Consider the following 8,402-nt stretch of genomic DNA (forward strand, 5'->3'; position numbering starts at 1 on the left):
AGAACCAAGAGATAAAGAAATTCCTGATGACATTACCTGAGCATCTAGATCTTATCATACCTGATCCATTCTATCATTGAACTTGTCAATTACATTGGTCAATAGAATTTTTTTTGGCTTAAAGTAGTTTGCAATGTGTTTCTGTCACAAGAAACCTGATTAATATATACACATATTTGAAATATATATTATGTATGAAATATGATCTTGAAATTTGGGAAACCCAAGTTATACCCTAAAATATGCTCATTGGAGCTGCCGCTATATTCCAACTTACTGCGTCTAAACAACTCCCCGGAGTTCCTACTACCAAAGACCTAAAGATGAGCTAAGAAGCAAAAGCAAGAACCACCTTAATTAATTCCTATTCTGGTAAGGTAGATCCACCTGCCTCTTGAATGAAGCCTTCCTACCTCCTTTATGTCTAAAGCCAACAACATCCCCATCACTAACATAGCACGTACTCTTCTACTTTATACTTAACCCAAAAAAAAAGATGTGTAAAAGTCTGCATATTAAATGTCCTGCTCTCAGCCTTTTGTCCCATTTGGATTCCTGAGCACTGGCAGCCTGTCATATACCCTTCAGGTCAAAGATTAAGAGTTTTCTCTAAGGAATCTGACCAGCCAAGAAGAAAAGTCTTTGAGATGATGTTGAAAGCTCTTTTAATTAAATATTTCACCCATGCACAGAGAGCTTTCAATCAGCTTTTCAGAGTACCATTCTTACATATAATTAGCAAACAGCTGGAGAGCAATGCCAATACAAATACAGAGGTCAAAACTAACAAGAAAAGGATAAACATAGAGGAAACAAAGACTATTTTTATGAAGAAGAAAACCTAGAAAACAACACGAGCTATAATTGATATCCAGAGGATTTGAAGACAAATGCTGCGAGCATTGAATAAGATCATGAATGTGTGTGTGTGTGTGTGTATGTATACATACATACATACATATATTCAGAAACAACAACAATAAAATTTCTTTGGAAATTTAGATGCGAGTAGAAATGGAGAAATAGAAAGACTCAGAAGGTGGGGCTGAGAAAATCTCTCCAAAAAGTCAGGCAATACGACACTGTATGGAAATAACGGAGAAAACATGAGACTTCAGGAAGAATCCGGATAATCCAAAATCTGCTGAACAGGTGTTACAGAAAAGGGAGAACAGAGAAAACGAGGAGAGGGAATCGTCAAGAAGTAATCTGAGAAATTTCTCCTAAACTCAGCATCATTTTCTAGACTAAAAGGGCTCATGAAAAGCTCAGCATGATGGAAGCAAAAAGACCCACACTGTATCAGATACCTCTTACGTAACACATCAGATCCTCCTGGCCTCTTGTTTCAATTACTGTTATGGCAACCAGATCTGCCAGGCTCCAACAAGGTTCACATGTGGTTCACCTCAAGCCAGTACTGCATGCCTCTTGACTTCTTCGCTGAGGCTTTTCTATTTGCACTAAAGAGTGGGATGTTCCAGAACCCTGTTTGAAGCTCACACAACCTCAACTTTTTCTTACCTGGAAAACCAGTGCTAAAACATATGAAGATATATCATCATGAAATTTTAGAACATTAGGGATTTGAAAAAATCCTAAAAGCTTCTGGAGAGAAAAAGAGTTAGATCACATGCAGAAGATCAAATATCACAACAACACTAGAAAGCTAGAAGAAAATGAAGCAAAACTTTCCAAGTTCTGAGGAAAAAAATTTCCTATAACCAGAAGCAGAAAAGGCATTTGATAAAATTCAATACCTATTTATGAAAAAAGTCTTAACAAACAAGGAAGTGAAGAAATATTCTTAGTCAAATAAAAAGTATTTATAAAAATATAACCTGCAAAACTACTGATCAAATACGCAGGTAAAATAAGGGCATACAACTTCACAAAAAGCGAACATATAACAAAACAAAACAAGAAAATTTCTCACATATCTTTTCTCAAGTAGTTACCAGAGGATTTGATCCACCAAAAATGAGGTAGTAAACCAAGAAGAAAGAGAACACGGGATACAGGAAAGAGGGAATCTAAACCAATAGACAGGGAAATGTAATCTCTAGGATGATGGTAAAGGGAGATGTCAGGAAAAATGTACAAAGGACTCAGATGACAACAAGACCAAGTAAAAGCAGGTCACAAGGCTCTAGGGTCTAGAAACTTCTTCAATAAGATAGAGCTAGAATACCTGAAGTGTTCAAACATAATAAGAGTGTAAATATACAACTAAAGGAGGTTTTGGAGATAAAAAAACAAGTAAGTTATCAACTCCAGGGAACCAAAAATGTGTGCAATAAATAAAAATAATCATAGTATGTTATATGGTCCAGCTATAAAAAACACTCACAAGCCAAAGTAGTATAAACACAATATTTATCCAACCAAAATTAGGGTATAATGATCTTGGGAAGATGGGAAAGTTTTATGTATGGAGTAAAGCTGAAGAATGTTAATAAAGAGCCAATCTCTGTATTCTCCAGTAAAAATTCAACATAAAAAAAAGTCTCAAGAAACAGTAACATAAGCAAAATGGAAGTAAATATGAAAACAATCAACAGAAAGATTTGGAAGTGATTGCCTTTGGGAGTGAGCACTGGGGTCAAGGACAGGGGACGGCTATTGTTTTGTTCTGCTCTATAAAAACATTGGAAAATTGACTCTTTAATCTCTGTGCGTGTATAACCTTGGATAAACATGAAAATTTGGACTTCTGTTTTTAGCCATTAGGAAGAAACAAAGTTTGGACTTACTGTCAGGCCATAATCAACTAGATAGTTGAGCAAAATATATAAAACAATACTCAGATATTAAACAACAGGAAGCACAGGACTGTGACAGCTGAGGTATGGGAAACTAATAAAGGTGAATCCTATGAGTCCTAGGAGTTCTGCCTGGAGGTACTTTCCCAAACTCAATGCAGAAAGAGGGAGCCCCAAAGACTCTAGCAATCTCACTGGGTAGAGGAGACCATTGGAGTCTGAGGGAGCCTGAGCATGCGGGCAAGAGTAATGGAGACAGAAAGATAAAAGGCTTCGGAAATATTCACAGGGTCCCCTTTATCGTTTGGCTAAATATCAGTCTGTACATTCATAGGGTGAAATTCTACAAGTGTGCAAAGAACAGCTTCTTAGGGGAGAACAACTGTCAGGGAGCTGCAAGCAGAACAACTCCAGAGTTCACACATCACTGGAAATATTCTGAGTTCACAATAGCCAGGGTAAGAAGTCCTTAGTAAACAGAAAAAGCATTCAGTAGAGACCACGGAAGACTCAACCCTCAGGTGTGGTCTTAGCTAGCCATCAAGTGAAGACTACTCTAGACATGCCTTAATAAAGTCTTTAAAAAATAATCCTTGAAAGAAATTTATCTACCAATAACCTAAATGATTACCAGAACAAAGCTCAATAAACATGTTTTGAAGGACTACAACAAAATTCAGCACTCAAATAACATAAAATTTACAATGTTCAGAATCCAAAAAAAAAAAAAAATCACTACACATGTATAAAGAAGAGGAAATATAACCAATAACCAGGAGGAAAATCAGTCTATAGTAACAAATCTAGAAATTACAGAGATGTGGAATTAGTAGGCAGAAACCTTTAAGACAACTATGATCATTATGCTTGAGAATTCAGAGAAAAATGAATACAAAGAGGAGGGAAATAGAAGATATTTAAAAAAAAAAAGGAACTTCAATAAATGAAAACTATAGGAGGTTCTAGTCTGTTCTGCCTCGCAGCACCCGCCTCCCTTACGCGGTCACACTAAGCTAGTGCCGGGGCCAGGGATCCGGCCACAGCCTCCGCTGCCACCTGCCGCCTCCGGACCATGGACCCCCGCAAAGTGAGCGAGCTTCGAGCCTTCGTGAAAATGTGCAAGCAGGACCCAAGCGTTCTGCACACCGAAGAAATGGGCTTCCTGAAGGAGTGGGTGGTGAGCATGGGGGGTAAAATACCACCTGCTACTCTTAAAACTAAATTGGAAAAAAATACCAAGGAAGAAAAAACAGATAGTAAGAAGGCGGAGGAAAACATAAAGATAGAGGAACCATCAAGTGAGGAAAGTGATCTAGAAATTGACAATGAAGGTGTGATTGAACCAGACACTGATGCCCCTCAAGAAACGGGAGATGAAAATGTAGAGATAACTGAGGAGATGACTGATGAGGCAAATGATAAAAAAGTGGCTGCCATTGATGCCCTAAATGATGGTGAACTACAGAAAGCCACTGACTTGTTCACAGATGCCATCAAGTTAAATCCTCGTTTGGCCATTCTGTATGCCAAGAGAGCAAGTGTCTTCCTCAAATTACAGACGCCAAATGCTGCCATCCGAGACTGTGACAGAGCTACTGAAATAGATCCCGATTCTGCTCAGCCATACGAGTAGCAAAGGAAAGCACACAGACTTTTGGGCCATTGGGAAGAAGCTGCCCATGATCTTGCCCTTGCCTGTAAGCTGGATTATGATGAAGATGCTAGTGCAATGCCGAAAGAAGTTCAACCAAGGGCCCAGAAAATTGCTGAACATCGGAGAAAGTATGAGCGAAAACGTGAAGAGAGAAAGAGATCAAAGAAAGAACAGAAAGGGTCAAGAAGGCTCAGGAAGAACACGCGAGAGCCCAGAAGGAGGAAGAAGCCAGACGACAGTCAGGGGCTCAGTATGGCTCTTTTCCAGGTGGCTTTCCTGGCGGAATGCCTGGTAATTTTCCTGGAGGAATGCCTGGAATGGGAGGGGGCATGCCTGGAATGGCAGGAATGCCTGGGCTCAGGGAAATTCTTAGTGATCCAGAGGTTCTTTTTTGTTTGTTTGTTTGTTTTTGCAGTACACGGGCCTCTCACTGCTGTGGCCTCTCCCGTTGCGGAGCACAGGCTCCGGACGCGCAGACCCAGTGGCCATGGCTCATAGGCCCAGCCTTTCCACGGCATGTGGGATCTTCCCGGACCGGGGCACGAACCCGTGTCCCCTGCATCAGCAGGCAGACTCTCAACCACTGCGCCACCAGGGAAGCCCAATCCAGAGGTTCTTAGAGCCATGCAGGATCCAGAAGTTATGGTGGCCTTCCAGGATGTGGCTCAGAACCCGGCAAGTATGTCAAAACATCAGAGCAACCCAAAGGTTATGAATCTCATCAGTAAATTGTTGGCCAAATTTGGAGGTCAAGCATAATGCCCTTCTGACAAATAAAGCCCCTGCTGAAGGAAACGCAACTTAGATCACCTAATGGATGTCGCAATACAAACCAGTGTACCTCTGACTTTGTCATGAAGAAAGCGGGGGTGCTATGAAGATAAACCCTACCCCTCTGCCCCAGATGCAGCTGAAACATTTTACAGTGGTTTGCCATTAGGGTATTCATTCAGATAATGTTTTCTTACTGGAAATTAAAAATTTTAAACAATTTTTAAACCTTAAAAATATTTAAAACAAATTAAAAGGGTGTGTTAATCCCTACATTTTTCTTTACTAATCATTTTGGTTTCTTCCTTTGAATTAATTAGGCAAGGAAGATACTTCAGTATGGAAGATTTACTGTTCAAGTTTGAGTGAAATAAAGATTAGTGGGAGGCAAAGGTAACATTTAAATAAAGTTTGAGTTGAATATATGGTCACTGAGGTATTTTGATTTGTCTTTTTAATTGCTTTATTATTATTAATGATTTACTTCCATGAAACTACTGGAACCACCAGTATTGCAGTAGGATCTGGGTTAGGGACTGGAAATACTTGTCAGGGCTGCAGTAATCTTAACTACATTTTATATAATGTGTACCCTTGTGCAGATGCATTTAAATCTTACACTGTGGTGACGGGATGATTCTTATACTGCTGCAGTAAAATTGGATTATTTAGCTCTGTTCTTGTCCGATATCTAAAATAAATGTTTCATATTTCCACATAGGGGAAATAAGGGAATACTTTTCTTTTTGTATTTCTATGTTTAAAATGTTCTTTTCAGATCAGAAAATGCCCAACTCTTTGTCTGCTTTCTACCTGTTTTCACATTTTTTCCCTCTTACTCTTCTTGGGCTGAAGATGGTCCTTTTTCACTAGCATCATCACTGCTATCATCACTCACAGCATAATTATGCAAGCATATTTAATGATGGGCTTAATTTAATATGTAATACAAATAGTGGCTATGTAGGGTAATACCCATAATAGCTGTAGTTTCTTACTTGGCCAAGAAACTTCATATTTAAGTGTTAGATTTCCTCTTTGGTGAAATCTTAAAACATACCAATAGATGTTGGAAGAAGGGATTCCCTTTGGTGTTTGGTCTCCTATTTAGGAAATACCTATTGCAGTTAGAGTTTATCTTGTAGTATTAATTTTTGGAGAAGTTTGAATTAATTGATACACAAAGAGGGGAACCTAAATTCCTAATCCAGCATGAACTAAAAAAATTGATGAGATTCATGGTGGTTCTTCATTGTGGAGTTGTCAGCATTGTGAAAGATGCATTGTTCCATTCAGCTCTTAAATACTGCAGCCATGTCCCCACCTCTCGTCATTCCTTCCCTCTCCTCCAAGGATAAAGAAAATGATAAATTTTCTGTTGTACATCCAATTCTTCTATTAAACGAGGCTAAGTCTAGGCACTGTACCAGGAATTGCTAGGTTTCTACTTATTATCTTTCAATGTAAAGTGCTAGTTTAAAAGCAATTTCAAGGGATGAGACCCTCTGTACTTTGCTTATTTGAAGAATCAATGGTAGGAGCAGTGAAATAAATTCCATGGAATACATTTCTGAAATCATAAGTAAGTTGATTCAAGTTTTTACCCTTTGCTGTACACAAGCAGATAGAAATGCATCTGTTAAGTGAGAAAAAGCTGTATGCTGATTGAGCATGCTTTTTAAACTCTTTAAAAATACTCAGCATATAAACTTGAGTTTGAGCTTGCTGGTGTTCTTTTTGTTAATATGTGTTCTCCTTTCTCAAAATTTTCAGTGTGTGCTGTAATTCAGAACCAGCTGCTTCTGGATTTTTCATTTGATTTACACATTACCTAAGTACGTTCTAACATTGCACATATTACCGTAAGTGGGTAAAAGTAAAACTGGTCTGAAAATGTATCCTGTGCTTTTTATACTTTTAAGTTAATACAAATACAAAGTACATCTTCATTTTTGTAGAAACTTAACATCATTTCTAAACCAGACATGTTCTTTTCTTGTGCCAATAATGCTACAAGAAGGAAAAGTAAAGGACGTTTTTACTGCTAAAAAAAACACACACTATAACATCTAAAATAAAAACTTTGCTGGATAGAATTAATGGCAGATTAGAAACTGGAAAAAAAAAGAAAATATAGTGGACTTAAAGAAAATGCAATATAAATTCTCCAAAATGAAGCATAGAGAGGAAGACAAGAAGAAGAAGAAGAAGAAGGGTCTAACATGACATACATGTGATTGGAATCCCAGGAAGAGAGAAAACAAAAAACAAGGGGGTGGGGCTTCACTGGTGGCACAGTGGTTAAGAGTCCGCCTGCCGATGCAGGGAAGGCGGGTTCGTGCCCCGGTCCGGGAGGATTCCACGTGCCGGGGAGCGGCTGGGCACGTGGGCCATGGCTGCTGAGCCTCTGCGTCCAGAGCCTGTGCTCCACAACAGGAGAGGCCACAACGGTGAGAGGCCCACGTACCGCAAAAAAAACAAAAACAAAAATAAGGGGGTCGGGGTGGGGGCAGAGACATGTGAATATGTAATGGCCAAACGTTTTTCCAAATGTGAAGAAGACTATAAACCAAGACTCAAGAAGCTTGATGATCCCCAAGCAGGACAAGTATAAGGAAAACCACAGCACATCATAATCAAATTGCTTAAAAAAGAACAGTGATAAAGGGGAAACCATTACCCAGAGAAAAAAGTGATTATGTAAAGAGGAACAAAGATAAAAATTACAGCAAGTTTTTTATCAAAACCTATGAAATTGAGAAAACAATATAACAATATTTAAGTTCTGGGGGAAAATGTCAATCTAAACTTCGATACCCAGAGAAAGCATCTTTCAAAAATGAAACACTTTCATATAAGTAAAAGCTGTGTGAAGGCATTCCAGAAGAACAAGAAAAAAATTATATCAGCTGACCACTTAAATAAGGAGGACCAAAAATGGTAAATGGATAAATAGAAAAAATATTATTTTCTCACTAAAAAAGTTTTAAAGATAGCTAACTGTTTAAAGTAATAATGAAAACAATGCATTTGAAGGCTTGCAATGAAAAATGTTTAACAATTATGCCACAAAAGAGAGAAGAAAGGAGATAAGTTATACAGTTCTAAAGTTCTTATGTTATATGTGAAGTTTTGTGATTTAGTTTGAAGACAGGCTGTGTTAAGTTTAAAATGCATATTGTAAAGCTTAGAGCAAACACTTTAAGAGACAAAAC

At 38.3% G+C, this 8,402-nt stretch overlaps 1 pseudogene; it reads left to right on the forward strand.

The window, feature by feature from the left end:
- Positions 1–3,793: 3,793 nt before the first annotated feature.
- Positions 3,794–5,221, forward strand: LOC101324058 (hsc70-interacting protein-like; annotated as a pseudogene).
- The last annotated feature ends 3,181 nt before the right edge of the window (positions 5,222–8,402 follow it).

The sequence above is a fragment of the Tursiops truncatus genome, chromosome 7, assembly GCF_011762595.2.
Source record: "Tursiops truncatus isolate mTurTru1 chromosome 7, mTurTru1.mat.Y, whole genome shotgun sequence".
NCBI lineage: Eukaryota > Metazoa > Chordata > Mammalia > Artiodactyla > Delphinidae > Tursiops > Tursiops truncatus.